Below are 15,505 nucleotides of genomic sequence, written 5' to 3' on the forward strand. Positions count from 1 at the left end.
GACAGGGGAGAGCAGGAACAGGAGGGCACGGGGGCTCTCTGCTGCCTCTTTTTAGAAGGACACTAAGCCTATCAGGCCATGGACCGCGAGGCCCTGTCACCTAATACGGCTATGCCTCGTGGGGGCTAGGACTTCCCCACGTGAATTTTGCATGGGAGGGACCCACCGACCTTCAGACCATAGCATAGCACTTGTCTTCCTAATTCATCCAAAGTTTGAGTCTTTACTGTATAGTGACTGCCTTTCGAGTCCTGCCACTGTTTAGCTCTGCAAACTCAGAAATGACTTGACCTCACCAGGGCGTTTCTTTATTAGTTAAACAGAGGTGTCAAACGTGGCTACCACGATTCGTTGTAACTCCATCAATATCAATTCCATTTCATTTCGCTCTTCTTTTCCTCTTTCCTTGGCATATTTAGGATTTTGTGTCACGTTTCCTCTGTTTTTACCCTTCCTTTGCTCTCCATTTGTTTCTTTGTATTTTTACGTCTTGTGGTATCTCCATTCACCCCTTCCCTGAATTGGACACATTTCCTAAGAACTTATAAGTTTACCACATTTATTAGCTCTTTTAAAGGTTTAGCAAAAAGATGGAATGTTTTATCTTTCTTTCTGGTGAATATTGCACACCTTTCAGCTAGATTGACTCAAGGTAAGTTGTTTTTTAGTCATTTCAGAAAATATCTGGTTTCCTCAGAGCTTTCCTATGGTTTCCTCAGAGCATTTTTCTTAGAATTTAGGCCAAGGGCGGATGGAATGTTGTTCGTCATGTATGCTTTTACTAAAGCAGCTAGGTCACTGAGGGAGATCGGTGAGCATGGATTGACGACGGTGACAGTGACGGTCTTTTTGTGCCATACTGACTTGGAGGGCAGTACCGCAGTAGCTTATCCATTTAAAAGAAGAAGTAAAAGCAGCTTTTGAACAGGAAAGTTAATGTCTCAGGGCCCCCACGTTGAGGTTCAGACTGAAAGTCACAGGAAAATTGTTTTCATTTTTTGGATAGGAAAGTAGGATTTATTGGTGGCATGAGTAAGGAGAGAACAGCGCCAAGGGTGTCATGAGAGCAGGGCCTCCCGTTTGTCCTGGAGGCTACAGTTGGGGATATATTTGGCCCCACAGCCGCCAGGGATGAGCTGCTTTTCTGCCCCATGTTTTTAAATTCATCCACATTAAACTTAGTAAATCCCTGCTTCTTGGAAACGTGGATGTTCTGGTGTCCAGGGAACTTGAACTTGGCCCCGCGTAGGGCCTCAATCACTTGATTCCATAGCTTGGTATGGGTGACATTGTGACTTGGCCGCTGTGCCCTGAGGCTTCCAAAGGCACAGGCATACCTGTCTGGAGTCCAGACTGGCAACAGCATGCCAGCCATGAAGTCCGCTGGAAAGGGCTGTCTCCAGGGTCCCTCGGGGCAACCTGTACAGGCCCTGGGCTGCAGACACTACCCAGGAGGCTGCTGTTTGCAGCAACTGCACACTGGGCCCCCACGAGGAAGAGAGCACGGGTGGCTTAATTGGCTGCTGTTATGGACTTTGCGCTCTTGAGGGTAGGAAAGACTTTGTGCTCTCCCTTCTCATTTCTCCCTTTTGATCTCTGACCCAAGAAAGTAATTGTTCCACAGTCTCAATGGCTTTTCTCCTTTTGTGACTGTCAGCAAAGAATGATGAAGTCAGCTTCACAGGATATAAAAAATGTGGGTAACGTGGGTGCAAGACTGTATTGGTGCTGACATTCCCATGGCGGATGGAGAAAGTTTGCCAGAAACAGTGTCACTTGGACTATAATAAGAACTAGATTATGAGTGGGGAGAGGTCTTATCCTAGTCTTCATAGAAATCTTTAGTCTGATGGGCTTAGTCTTTTTTTTTTTTTTTTTTTTTTTTTTGTCTTCTTTGGGCCATATCTGCGGCATGTGGAAATTCCCAGATTAGGGGTCATATCAGCACTGCAGCTGCTGGCCTACAGCACAGCCACAGCAATGCCAGATCTGAGGCACATCTGTGACCTATGCCACAGCTTGAGGCAATGCCGGATCCTTAACCCACTGATCGAGGCCGGGGATTGAACCCGCATCCTCATGGATACTAGTGGGGTTCGTAACCCCTGAGTCACAATGGGAACTCCATGATGGGCACAGTCTTAAGAAACAAATCATTCAGAAACAAAATATGCACATTTTAAAGTCATTTGTTCTTGGAGTTGCTGTTGTAGCTCAGTGGTTTAAGAATCTGACTAGGATCCATGAGGATGTGGGTTCGATCCCTGGTCTCCCTCAGTGGGTTAAGGATCTGGTGTGGTGGTGGGCTGTGGTGTAGATCATAGATGCGACTTGGAGCTGGCATTCCTGTGGCGGTGGTGTAGGCCGGCAGCTGCAGCTCCGATTCGACCCCTAGCTTGGGAACCTTCGTAGTCCACGGGTGCCACCTTCAAAAGAAAATAAAAATAAAGTTGTTTCTTCTAGAATTAGAACATCTATTAACTCTCCCACATGGTAACGGGTATTGTGGCAATGGTGGTAAGAATTATGAGGATGCTGATTAGCAGCTACTGATTTTTGACTGCCTACTACTTGCAGGCTTTCTACTGAACACTTAACAGTGTAGGTTGCAGGTACAGCTCCAATCTGACCCCTAGCTTGGGAACTTCCATATGCCAAGGGTGCAGCCCTAAAAAAAACAAACAAACACACAGAAAAGACTCCATCATTTTCATCTTGGCCTCTTTCTGTGGGCTGTCTGTTTTTCCCCATTTTCAGCACGACCAGGCTCTATTTCAGTGTAATAATTCCTTGCCTCCCCCCCCCCCACCGACCTCACCATTTCCATGTATTTCCGTCATTGCCTGTTGACATCACACTCAATCCAAAGCCCGCTGAACGTTGTTGAGAACTCCTTTCCTCCTACACGGCCTTCACAGCTTCCCACTCTTTTTTCCTTCCCTTCTTTTACTTCCACATCCCTTTTGTCCCCCTCCTCCAACCATTCAGTGCCCATCACTTAGGGAAACCCAGGTATATGTATATTTCAGAGCATGGGTCTTGAAAGATGTGTATGCACCTTCATCTTATCTCCCTGGGCAATTAACACTAGTGAAAATAGTGACCTTTTAGACTAGCTTCCAAGGGAGGGAGCAACATACTAGCTCCCCCAGGATGCTGCTGAGTGGAAGCCAACTGGCATCAAGAAGTAAGAGCAAGAAGAGTCAACCTTTACAATGCACCGTTCCAAAGTATGGAAGTGAATGGAAGCGAGAGAAGCAAGGGGAGAGGAAGTGGCACTGACTCTAATGTGGAAAAGGTTTATTAAAAAGAGAATAATGGCAATACATGGGGAGCCCGGTGAGTTGTTTTCTTTAACTTTCATGTTCTTTGTAGCCATGTCCCTCACTGCATTGGGAAGTGGATTGAGTCATGTTTCTTTACACATCTCTGAATAAAAGGTCAAAAGAATGTCATTCATTACACCCTTGTTGCCTCCAGACAAATCTCAAAAGTTCAAATAATTGAAAGGCAGGGCCTAAAAACATAGCATACCCTGCTATTTTGAGAGGAAACAGAGGCCTGCTTTTATCAGCCATTAATCCAGAAAAGTATCTGCCTTGTCTGACTAAACCCAGCCACCTCTCCTGCACTGTCTGCATCTACTCTGTAATATAAGTTGATGTTCATAGTGCGATCCAGGTATTTTCAGTGTAGTTCTGGGTTATTTTATTGATTCTCACATATAACAGTTCTCAGTTAGCCAAAAACTCCTATTTTTTTAATTCAACTTTACGATTTCTCTTATGATGCAGAAGTTGCTGCAAAGCCCATTTCTGTTATCCTTGTCCTTTTGCATATAGGATACTATCTTGAACCTTTTGACGGGACCTTACCACAAAAGTCCATATTTACATTCTGTATGTTTAGGCTGTGGTCTCAGTCAGAAATGAGCGGTATACATCAGAATCTCAGGGCTGGGGTGAGAGACTATACAGTTCAAAAAAGAGTATTTAAACCTCTAGGTCATAATGAACATTTCTTGAAAGTAAGGCTGTATGTACTACTCTGGGCTGATGGAATAGTCACAAGGTAAAAGTGAATAAATACTGTAGTACGAGGGTTTTTTGTTTGTTTGTTTGTTTTTTGTTTTTGTTTTTGTTTGGTTTTTTTGTTTTGTTTTGTTTTGTTTTGTCTTTTTGCTATTTCTTGGGCCGCTCCTGCGGCATATGGAGGTTCCCAGGCTAGGGGTTGAATCGGAGCTGTAGCCACCGGCCTACGCCAGAGCCACAGCAACTCGGGATCCGAGCCGCGTCTGCAACCTACACCACAGCTCACGGCAACGCCGGATCGTTAACCCACTGAGCAAGGGCAGGGACCGAACCCGCAACCTCATGGTTCCTAGTCGGATTCGTTAACCACTGCGCCATGACGGGAACTCCCGAGGGTTTTTTTTTAATGAATGAGGAACATTGGTTCGGAGTCTCTCATTTTCCCAGCGTGACTAAGAATTCCTACTTTACTAAGATCTGCAACAAAGTATGTCATTAGAGTTTGCAAACTAAAAGATGTGGGATGGCTTGAGGAAAATTCAGGTATGACCAAAAAGGGGCAATAGATTCTTGACCCCAGATTTTCCCTTGAGGACCCAAAGCCAGATTGGCTTAAACAACTGTTTAATAAAAAGTAGCCCCCCCCCCCCGAAGATCTCTCTTACTGTTTTAGCCCCTTGGTAAGACAGTTGGAATGTCGGAGCTGGAATGTTTCTTGTCAGTTTGTTCCCGACTTGAAAGAATTGCAGTGGGGCTAGGACTTGGGTCTCTGGCCCAGCCCCTAGAAGAGGAGTGTGGAGGTTTGTGAAAGGAGGTGAGGGTTAGCAATTAAAGTTAAAGGCCCTTTAATCAAAGGGAAACATCAGAGAGGTAGGATTAGGAAGTGAACTTAGGGAAAATAGCTAAATTAGAAGTATTAGTTGTTCACCAAGAAAAATAGGAGCGTTTTAATGGAACAGCTTACAGAAGGAATTATCACATAACTCTGTTAATTTTCTAGCATATTGGTTTTTAATCTTTATTTTGGGTCTTGTATCCCTGAGAATCAAACGTAAGTTCTGGACCAGGTCCCCAGAACAAATGTGCATTTTTACAGCATTTTGCACACGGTTTTCAGAGGATCATGGGCCCTATGAACCCCAACCACATTAAGAGCACATTAACTCCTAGTAGTCAGCTGCTACTGCCCAGGCTTAGCCAAAATGTAGTGAACTTGGTGCCACAGGAAGTATTTGGAGGGTGTAAGATGATTAATGTTGCTTGGCAAGTGGATGAAAAATGGATTAAATTCAAGGTAAAAATGTATGTGTGCATTAGACCTGTACTTTTGTGCCTGATAATAATAGAATCTGGATTTTAAAGAATTTAATTTCTTTTCATGTCTATTTAGTACTTTTTTTTTTTAAATTGAAGGTAATTGATACAGCTAAAATATGAGGTATATATATTATTTAATGGGCTGGACAGAAGATCCTGGGAAATCAGCTGGAGTCTGGGCTTTGTTAGTCAGTGTGACTCCGAATAAGTCATTTATCCTGTTGCATAAAAGGATACATCATAAAAAGATACCGCTAGCAAAGTAAATTATAGGATGCTGAAAAGCAACAAAAACAGAATAGCTCCAAGTCACATAACTTACACATTAAAGCTACAGGTATCATGGAGCTACAAGCCAGGGAATTAAGATCACAGAGGCTTATGTGAAATTGAATATTTCTGTATATGGCAGCTTGTTAACTACAAAGTTAAGGTGGAGATAGCAGGCTGGATCCAGATGACATATTTAGAGTGAGGTCCTGTGTATGTAAGAAAACTAGAGCCGAAATGGGCTTAGGTGATATTGAAGATCCATGTGCCAAAGTCTAGAATCCAAGGATACTGGCCTAGCAGGTGTATTTTGATGCTGAGGCAAATAGTGCAGACAGTATTTTAGAGATTCAGTTCTTGAGTAAGGTGCCTGAACACTAGGGATTCAAGGCCTCCTTGGTAAATAGGTCTTGGACATCATTTATTCCTTTATTTATTTTTCTCTTATTCAGCAAATACATTGTGCAAACCTACTGTGGGAATGCCTAGCAGCCTTGATTTGGATTTTGAATCAAACAAACCAGTTGCCTTATATGTTTTTGATGAAGGTAGGAAGGAATTCCTAAATTCATTGGCAGAGCGTGAGTGAGACAGCCTGGCCAGAATGAAGGGAAGGACAGAGGAAATAAAATGGTTATTCCTTCCTGTCCTCACAAATGTTTGGGAGAACTTAGGGATTGATCTTCTTAGATTCCTTTGATTTTGATAGTAAATAATATATTTTTTGATATTGGGGGGAGGGGAATCTAATGCATGCTATCTTAGTTTTAAAAGATGATTTCAAAGTGTCTGTGATAGGTCCTTTCCCGTGCTTGTTTAAAGGGGGAAGTAATACGTACTGCAGTACCCAGACGTTGTAGGAAGATTTGACATGTTGGTCCTTAATTGCTTTGAACCAGAACTTCTGACTTAATCCTTGCTTCTTTCCTTCCTTTCTGTTTTAATAGTTTATATAGGTCATATAAAAATACTTTTTAAAAAGTGGTATGATACGTAGTGTGGGATATTACACTGGTAAAATGATTATATCTAAAAGTGTGTTATCTGATATTCATATTTTGTTTTGGCTGAAGTGATTGAAGGGAACTTACTCTGCAGGTAATAAAGAATAAAAACGTTTAACTCGGAAACTGATGATCGAATGGAAGGTGTGAATCCTTATTTTTTTCCTTTACAAAATAATTTTCCAAGAGTCGTTAATGGGAAAAAGGCTAATCAAACATGTTAATCGAGGAAATAGATCTTACGTTCTAATGGTCCTTACCAAAGCAAAAACCTTTAGTTAATATATTTAAGAAACATGTAATAAATAAAAAGCCGTTATGAGGCAGTGCCTGCCTACTGCTTTTGTCCTGTGATGTGGCAAATATGTGTCTGGTGAACGCAGAGCATACACTGTGAAGTCCATGAAATGTCTCGGTAACTCTAGAGAAAGAAGCATATGATATAATAACTGTAAGCATTAGACATAATCATTTTGTGGTGTTCTGGGTGACATCAAAATATAAAACTGCTGGCAGATATATTCAGATTACTCTGGATTTCAGGGCTAAATAGTTTTTTTAATTGATTTTTTAATTTTGAGGTAAGTACAGATTCACTGCATGTTTTTGATGGCGTATTGTCATAGGTAAACACCTGTGACACACTCACATGAATATGTCCATAAACCCCCAAGTTTTTTTTCCTTATCGCTTTGCCACATTTGCTTTAGTGTTCTCTCCTCTTTGTATAATTTTTTCTGAACATTTTGAGGATAAATTTAAAATATATATATATATGTATGTATGTGTACATATGTGTACACATACATACATACATATCTTGTCCCTTTAGTCCCAAATACTTGTATATTTATTTTCTAAAAATAAGGGCTGTCTCTTATATAACCATAGTACATTATCAGAACCAGGACATTTAATGTGGATATTTTCATCTCATCTGCAGCCCACATTCCAGTTTTGATGAAGTCCAATTTAATCCATTTTTCCTTTTATGAATCTTGTTTTTGGTGTCAAGTCTAAGAACACTTGTCTTGGCCCCAGGTCCTAAAGATTTTCCTCTTTTTTTTTTTTTTTAAGTTTTAGCTTGTGGAGATGAGTATATGGACTCCCTACTTCTTCCTCTCTAATATTCCTTAGGCAGGGGTGTTGAGATGCCTGGTTGCAGCCCCGTGAGGGTAGAAGACTAGAGCCCCCACTCAGCCTCTGCTGACGTGCGTGGGAGTGAGGTGGGGGAATAGCTGGTCTAGAGCAGTCAAACGGTTTCTGTTGCGCTGGAGTGGTCCTGTCCATGTCTACTGGTTGCAGAGAGCAAGCTTCCATTGGGGGCTTTTTGTCTGAACCCATTGGCACTTCCAGGTTCCTTAGCTTCAAGTTTGAGCTGTATAAGGCATAAAGAAAATCCAGGAAACTCTCACCATGTTCAGAGGTCCAGATCCAGTTTGCTTTCTTCTCTGTACCTTTACGGGTCTTCTTATGTATGTCTTATATTTGTTGAATGTATCAGATGTCTAGGTCTTCAGTTGTGCTTGGGGACAGGGATAAGTGTGTGTACTCCTTCCCGGAAGCCCAAGTCGCTAGTTTTGTTTTCTGTTAATTGATAGTGTTTCTGTCCAAGAGAAACATGTATAAATATAAATGTTCTAAGAGAAATAAATGGTACATGTGCTACCTTCCAGACTGTCTTTTTTGTATTAAATTTTTTTTAGGAATGAAAATTCTCCAAATCACAGGCTCCAGAGATTTTCAGGAAATAGATATTTATCTAAATATGCTGTTTGAATAGAACCTTCAGGGTATCTTTTCTGATATATGACCTTCTCCCCCAATTGTTTTTGTTTGCCTTTGATTTATGGCAAGTCTTTACAATTTATCCTTCAACTAGACTTTTGAAAAATTTTCCTCAAAATATACTTTTTTTTTTTTTTTTTTTCTGGCTGTTGTTACAATGCAGTTATCAGTCTATAACATACTTGATTCCAGCTGGGTCTCTGTCTTTTCTAATTTTCCCCAGTGCATGTCCACCTTAGACATGCTGGCTGCAGTTTGATAGCCATTATTTCACATGTTGTTGCTTATTGTGTCAGCAGTTTTAATTTGTTTTTCTAATTTGCCATTGTTCATGTCATGATTACCTTTTCTAAGTTAAAGAACTGCACATTTGGAAAGTTCTTAGTTCTGTAGTCTTTTGTCTAAAATGCTTGGAACCAGATATCTAGTGTAATTTGGAATCTTTTAAATTTTAGAAAGGAAAAGTAGTCCATATACTCTGGTATAGGGTACTATCCCTGGTTGAGCTCAGGCACCACCTAGTAAGCACACTCATTCATGTATTTACAGCTAAATGTTTTTATTTCTTGTTTTGCTAACCAGTGATCAGAGCCCAGCCGCAGCTGCAACCTAGGCCTCAGTTGCCCAGATCCTTAACCCACTGTGCCAGGCCAGGGGTTGAACCCATCTCACAGTGGGAACTCCGGTTTACAGCTAAATGTGTTCTAATGTCCACAGCAGTTATGGTGTTTAGGTCCCATTTTATCACTAAATGAGTCCCTCTTCTACCACCACAAACACACAAAAAGTTAGGTGGGGGGGGGGGAGAAGAAAGAAGGAAACATAGTTTTCTAAGTTTTTAGACTTTGGCTTTGCACATGCAGGACTTTGGACCTGTGGAGACAGGCACTTGGCAAGCCGGGTTAGAGTAAAGGCCACTATTTTTAGGCCTGAACTCGCCGCTGTTTAACTGCTGAGGTGGTGCCCCAGGCCTGGATTTGCCAACCCCAACCGTGATTGTTTCCAGTATGAAAACAAAAGCAGCTATTGGTTTAATCCTGTTATATGGTGTTGATCTTAAAAATCGTTTGATTCATATTAGGATTTTGAGTTTAATCCTGTAAGGATCAGAATAACTTTCATCTTATTTATCCTAAATCCCGCTTTAATCTTGTTAATTATGCCAGGCCATTTTCCCAAGGGCTAGGGTATATGTCTATATTGTATATATTCATAGTTATTTTTCCAGAGATATCTCTTTCCACCAGGCCCCTCTCTCTCCATCAGAGATCACGTTTCTTACACAGAACTAGAGAGCCGCTCATTCTTCTCCACAGCAGCTTTAGCATTGCGAGGATGACATCAGTTCTGTCCTTGGACACCTAAGATTAAAGTGGGTCTTAGCAAGGCCTCCTGCAAGGGGATCTAGTCTTCATCTTGGATTTCCTGAGGAGGCTCAGGGCGCTCTTCTGAAAGGTTGATGTTATTTGAGTTTAGAGGCTCTTAGTCAAAATACATTCATTGGATGGATTGTAATTTAGACACCACTCTCCTGTAACAGAATAGAAAATCAGTTCTTAACCTTTGGACCCCCACATTGAAATCGCACTGTGTGCCATAGGAAAAGAAAGAAACATTTGGCATTGGACCTCCCTGCTTCCACTTTACAGTGGACCTTGTGCTCTCTGTTTCTTTCTTTTTTTAAAGAAAAGGATCATTGTCAATGGCTGTCCTCTCCGAGGCAATCAAAATAATAGGTCCCAGCTAACCATGAATTACTATTATTTTTCCTATTTTTCCTTTTAGGAGTGGGAAGTTTTGTAATTGGATCAAAAGTTTTACTGATTGATTCAGGAACTAGTAAACCTCTGCCAAATGGTCTTCCTGGAGGCCCCATGTAATTGCTGCAGTTGCTGGGTAGTGTATTGTTGGTTAACTACAGCTGGAGCACTTAATGTGGATTCCTTAAACTCCTAGGACACGGCTTTATGTGGTGGGAAAAACGCTGGTAGACTCTCTTATTCTTTCTGTGCGTATTTCACTTATGACAATTATACAGGGATGCCTAGACCTAAAAGATGTTACAAACCATTGCATTATGAATGAAAATAAAACTAGACCTTAGAACTATTGATATATTACATTCGGCGATCCTTTATTTTTAAATGAAATGGGTACAGTCTTTTTATGCATGTATGTTTATATTTACTTTGCATATTTATTTAAAAGGAAATTAAGGGATCTTCTTTGTGAAAACGAGAGATGAGTCTTCATTACAGAAATACTGTAATGCTGACATTAGGATTGTGAGAAGTGGAAAAAAGTTATTACTGGGATCTAATTATAAGAATGGGAAAATTTTAGGGTTAAGAAAACTCCCATTAGGTGATGGAGTGATTATGTATCTGGATGCATTTCCAGAAGTGAGGAGGGGCAACTTTGATTTCTAATCCGCTTTGGGGGGGAAGCTCCATATCAGGGCTACCCAGAAGCATTCGGTGAAGCAGCTCCTTTATCATAAAGAGAATTTTAATTAAAGAATGTTCTTGCATCATAAGCAGAGTAAGCGACAGCCGGCTATACTGGGCATTTATCTCCTTCAAACCACATTACCAGTAATTGCTGTATTAAATCAAAGTCAGAAGAGATTATAGGTCTGAAACAAGCAAGCGGCTGCTGCCAACCCAAGGATTCCCACACTGCTGCATTGCTGCTGTCAGAGCCCTGTTCCCGTCCCCAGTAGGGATGAGTGTCAGGTGATGCCTGACAGTCCATCCATAAAGCGGGAGCGCGATGAACACCGCCAAGGAGAGAGGCAGTTACATGTTCAAGACTTCATGGCCTCGCCTTGTGGTTAGCTTTTCGTTTTGAACACGAGGGCTCTCGGAAACATGTTACCTGCCTTGCACCCGAAGAGATTTGCTTTAGGATAAAAGTCATTTGTACTTTCTCTGCTGCTTTATTTACTAATACTCCCTTCTTGGTCAAGCATGGACTTCTCACTTTGAGTAAGTCATTCAGCGGAAGCGTATGGCCCTATACCACATATGCCTACGAGCTCCGCCTTCCTCCTCCGGACACAATTAGATAGCTCTTTCCATATTTTCTGCTTTCTCTTGAGGCCACTTACTCCTCAGATATTGATCTGACTTCATAAATCAGGTAATTCTGAATCTTCTTTAAATGCCCTTCTTAAATTATTGGAGATGGTGGTGAGGACAAGGCCGTAGTATGGTAATGAAAACTATAATGTTCTCTATGTGCCACGCCTGCGCACGTGGTAACTGATTTAATCACCGCACCTCCCCTGTGAGATAGGTATTGTTACCACCTTCTTTTTCCAGTTGCAGGACCTGAGGCAGAGATGTTAAGTAACTTTTCTGGAGTTACACAGCTAGACGTGGTGGAGCTTTGATTTGAATCCCAGTGGGTTGGCTTCAGCACCCTGGACTCTTAACCACATAGTGTGTTGCTTGTGTAGACCAGTCAGACAATCTGCTGGGTATTAGGGATGTTTTAAGGAAGAAGACTCTGTAGTGCCTGGGGTTCTCATCCTGGCTCAGTGGGTTAAGAAACTGACTCATATCCTTGAGGATGCAGGTTCGATCCCTGGCCTCACTCAGTGGGTTAAAGGACCTGGCGTTGCGGGGAGCTGTGGTGTTGGTTGCAGATGCAGCTCTGATCTGGTATTGCTATGACTGTGGCTGTGGCATAGGCCAGCAGCTGTAGCTCCAGTTTGACCCCTAGCCTGGGAACTTCCATATGCCATGGGTGCAGCCCGAAAAAGAAAAAGAAAAAGAGAAAAAAAGTAATTGTCAGAAAACTTGCCTTTTTGCTTCTGCTTAAATCTCGTACCTAATTTGCCACCATATCCATTATCTTCTTTTTTACAAGACTTTTTCTGTAATGTTTTAGAGCATACCCCCCACCACCACAAAGGAAAATTAACCAGCCCTCTGCAAATTCATTACAGAAAGTAGGGCAGGAATGCAGTTATTTTAATTTGTAAACAGCTCTATTGAAGTATAACTGATATACAATAAACTGCACATATGTAAAGCTTATAACTTAAGTTTTGACATATGTATATACCCTGAAATCATCACCACAGCAAAGATAACAAGTATATTAATCATCTCCAAAAGTTTCCTGGTGCCCCTTTGTAATCCTTTCAGTCCCCACCCACTCCCCTCACATTTCCAAACAACCACTGATCTGCTTTCTGATGCTATGGTTTAGTTGTTATTTTCTAGTATTTTATGAAAATGGGATCACAAAATACTCTTCTTTTGAGGCTCATCCAAGTTATTTTATATACCAGTGGTTCGTTTATTTTTGTTACTAAGTATATAATGGTCCATTATGGGGAGTTGACATTGTGGCTCAGTGGGAATGAACCCAACTACTGTCCATGAGGACGCAGGTTCGATCCCTGGCCTTGCTCAGTGGGTTAAGTATCGCGCATTGCCATGCACTGTGGTGTGGGTCACAGACATGGCTCAGATCCCACATTGCTGTGGCTGTGGTCTAGGCCAGCACCTGTAGCTCTGATTTGACCCCTAGCCTGGGAACTTCCATATGCTATGGGTGCTGCAGCCCTTAAAAAAGAGCCCCCCCCCAAAAAAAAAAAGTCCATTATGGATGTACCACAGTTTATTCATCATTTATCATGCATTTAGGTCATTTTCAGTTTTAGTCATGACACATAAAGCTGTATGAGTATTCATGTACACATCTTTGTATGGATATATGTTTTCATTTTTCTTGGGTAAATTCTTAGAAGTAGAATGCATGGATCATATGGTAGGTGAGTAATTCCTTGTTAAGAAATTACTAAACTATTTCCATATTGGTTGTACCATTTTACATTCCTGCCAGCAGTATTTGAGACTTTCTCTTTCTCCGTAGCCTTGCCAATGCTTGGTATTGTCAGTCTTTTTAATTTTAGTCTTCCTAATAAGCATGTGGTATCGTTATGGTTTTAATATCCTAATAAGTAGGGCTATTGAGCATCTTTTCAAGTGTCTATTTGATACCCCTATATCATCTTTGGTCAAGTGTCCAAATCTTTTGCCCATTAAAAAAAAAAATGGGTTACTTGGAGAGGTCTTCTATATTCTGGGCATCCTTTATCAAATATATGCTTTGCAATTATGGCTTGTCTTCTTATTTTTTAAAATTTCCTTACAGTGTCTTTTGAAAAGCAGAAGTTTTTAACAAAGTCCAGTTTATTAATTTGCTCTTTTCTGAATTGTGATTTTGGTTTCATATCTTAGAAATCTTTGCTCAATCCAGGGTCACAGAGGTTTTCTATTTGAAGCTTTGCAGTTTCATGTTTTACATTTTTTAGGTCTTTGGTTTATTTTAAGTTAAATTTTACATATGGCATAAGTTATGGATCTGAGTTCATTTTCATTGCATGTGGATTCCAGTTGTTCTGGCACCATTTGTTGAAAAGACTATTCTTTCTCCACTGAGTTGCCTTTGCACCTGTGGATCTATTTTTGGATTTTCTATTCTATTCCATTGATCTATTTTTCTATCTTGACACCAATACTACATTGTCTTATAAGGATGTGAATATTATGGGATTTAGTGGACTTCAGAAAAGTGCTAACGAGGTGTGCTATACCTCAGGTATAGTGTTTTATGTTAGCACATACTAGAAAAAAGATAGTCATAATTATTAAAAATCTACTTTTGAATAGTGGGATGAAGTGGAGAGATATGCTATGTTCCTGGGCTGGAAGACTCAATATTCCTAAGATAGGAATTCTCCCTCAAACTGATCTATAGATTCGGTGTAATTTTAGTCAAAAATGCAAGGAAGATTTTTATAGAAATTAATTACCTGCTTCTAAAATTCATGTGAAAACATCAGGAACTTGGAAGAGCCAAAGCAACTTTGAAAAAGAGCAAAGAAAGCTAACCCAGCCTGATTTTTTTTTTTTTTTTTTTTTTTTTGTCTTTTTGTCTTTTGTTGTTGTTGCTATTTCTTGGGCCGCTCCCATGGCATATGGAGGTTCCCAGGCTAGGGGTTGAATCAGAGCTGTAGCCACCGGCCTACGCCAGAGCCACAGCAACGCGGGATCCGAGCCTCGTCTGCAACCTACACCACAGCTCACGGCAACGCCGGATCCTTAACCCACTGAGCAAGGGCAGGGACCGAACCCGCAACCTCATGGTTCCTAGTTGGATTCGTTAACCACTGCGCCACGACGGGAACTCCTTTTTTTTTTTTTTTTTTTTGTCTTTTTGTCTTTTGTTGTTGTTGAACACAGCCTGATTTAAGCTACAGTGATTAAGACAGTGTGGTATTGCTTACAGCCCCAAATTAAACATTGTAAGCAACTTCTCATACAGGGAATAACATTTTTAAAAAGCTGCTCGTAATAAATATTTTCAGAGTGTCACTTTCTCATCACTAAAACTATAAGATCCTGCTGTGCCAATTCTTAGCAGAGATTGTCTAAGCCTTACAGTATTTTTGATCTGATTCGCCATACCTTAAAGGCCTGTGATATGCATTCTAATTGTACCCTGTATAGTTATTAAAATGGTAATTAAGAATGGACAAAAAGGATGTTTCTGCAGTAAAAGCTGATGCTAAATTTTCCCTTCTAGTCAGATGAAGTAATTCTCCAACCCTCCCTCCTCCTGACACTCTGCCATCCCACCTTCCCTCTCCTGCCTTTCATGCCCAGCAGGGCTGGCCACACGCAAAGCTTGTAAACTAGCGTCTTAATCACTATTGCATCTTCTTGGTATAACTGCTAGCAGGATTCTCTTGATGTGAAGACTGGAAATGATGAGACTTAGAACCAAATAGGGCCATGATCATGAACTATGGCTGACAAACTTAGCCTTCCTGAGGTAACTCAGTTCAGTATCTGATGGATTAGCCACAGAAGATGGGATGTTCCCGATTTACAATGACAGACTGTAACTCAAATTCTAGAACTGACATAATTTTAGCCTGAAAGTGGTCCTCAAATGTATTGTTGAGGATCTCATCAGTTTCTGGAGCTTTAACTTCTTCTTGAGGAAAGATCTGTACATACTGGGTGAAAAGATGTGATGATACATTATTAAGGGAAAAAATTATAGTGCTGAATA

The 15,505-nt window shown here is 40.9% G+C and overlaps 1 protein-coding gene and 1 non-coding gene across 29 annotated transcripts in view; one reads left to right on the top strand and one right to left on the bottom strand.

Moving 5' to 3' along the window:
* The window catches only part of RBFOX2 (RNA binding fox-1 homolog 2), a 272,076-nt gene that overhangs the window by 144,908 nt on the left and 111,663 nt on the right, over window positions 1-15,505 (top strand). The gene's annotated exons all lie outside the window — the stretch shown is intronic.
* On the bottom strand, window positions 1,392-1,526 carry LOC146403135 (small nucleolar RNA SNORA70). Its single transcript, XR_014804667.1, has one exon. It is a non-coding gene; the product is annotated as a small nucleolar RNA SNORA70 (small nucleolar RNA).

The sequence above is a fragment of the Sus scrofa genome, chromosome 5 (genome assembly GCF_054392235.1).
Source record: "Sus scrofa isolate SSC_HxYL_T2T_F1_AM1 chromosome 5, Sscrofa_HxYL_maternal_Yorkshire_Landrace_v2.0, whole genome shotgun sequence".
Classification (NCBI taxonomy): Eukaryota; Metazoa; Chordata; class Mammalia; order Artiodactyla; family Suidae; genus Sus; species Sus scrofa.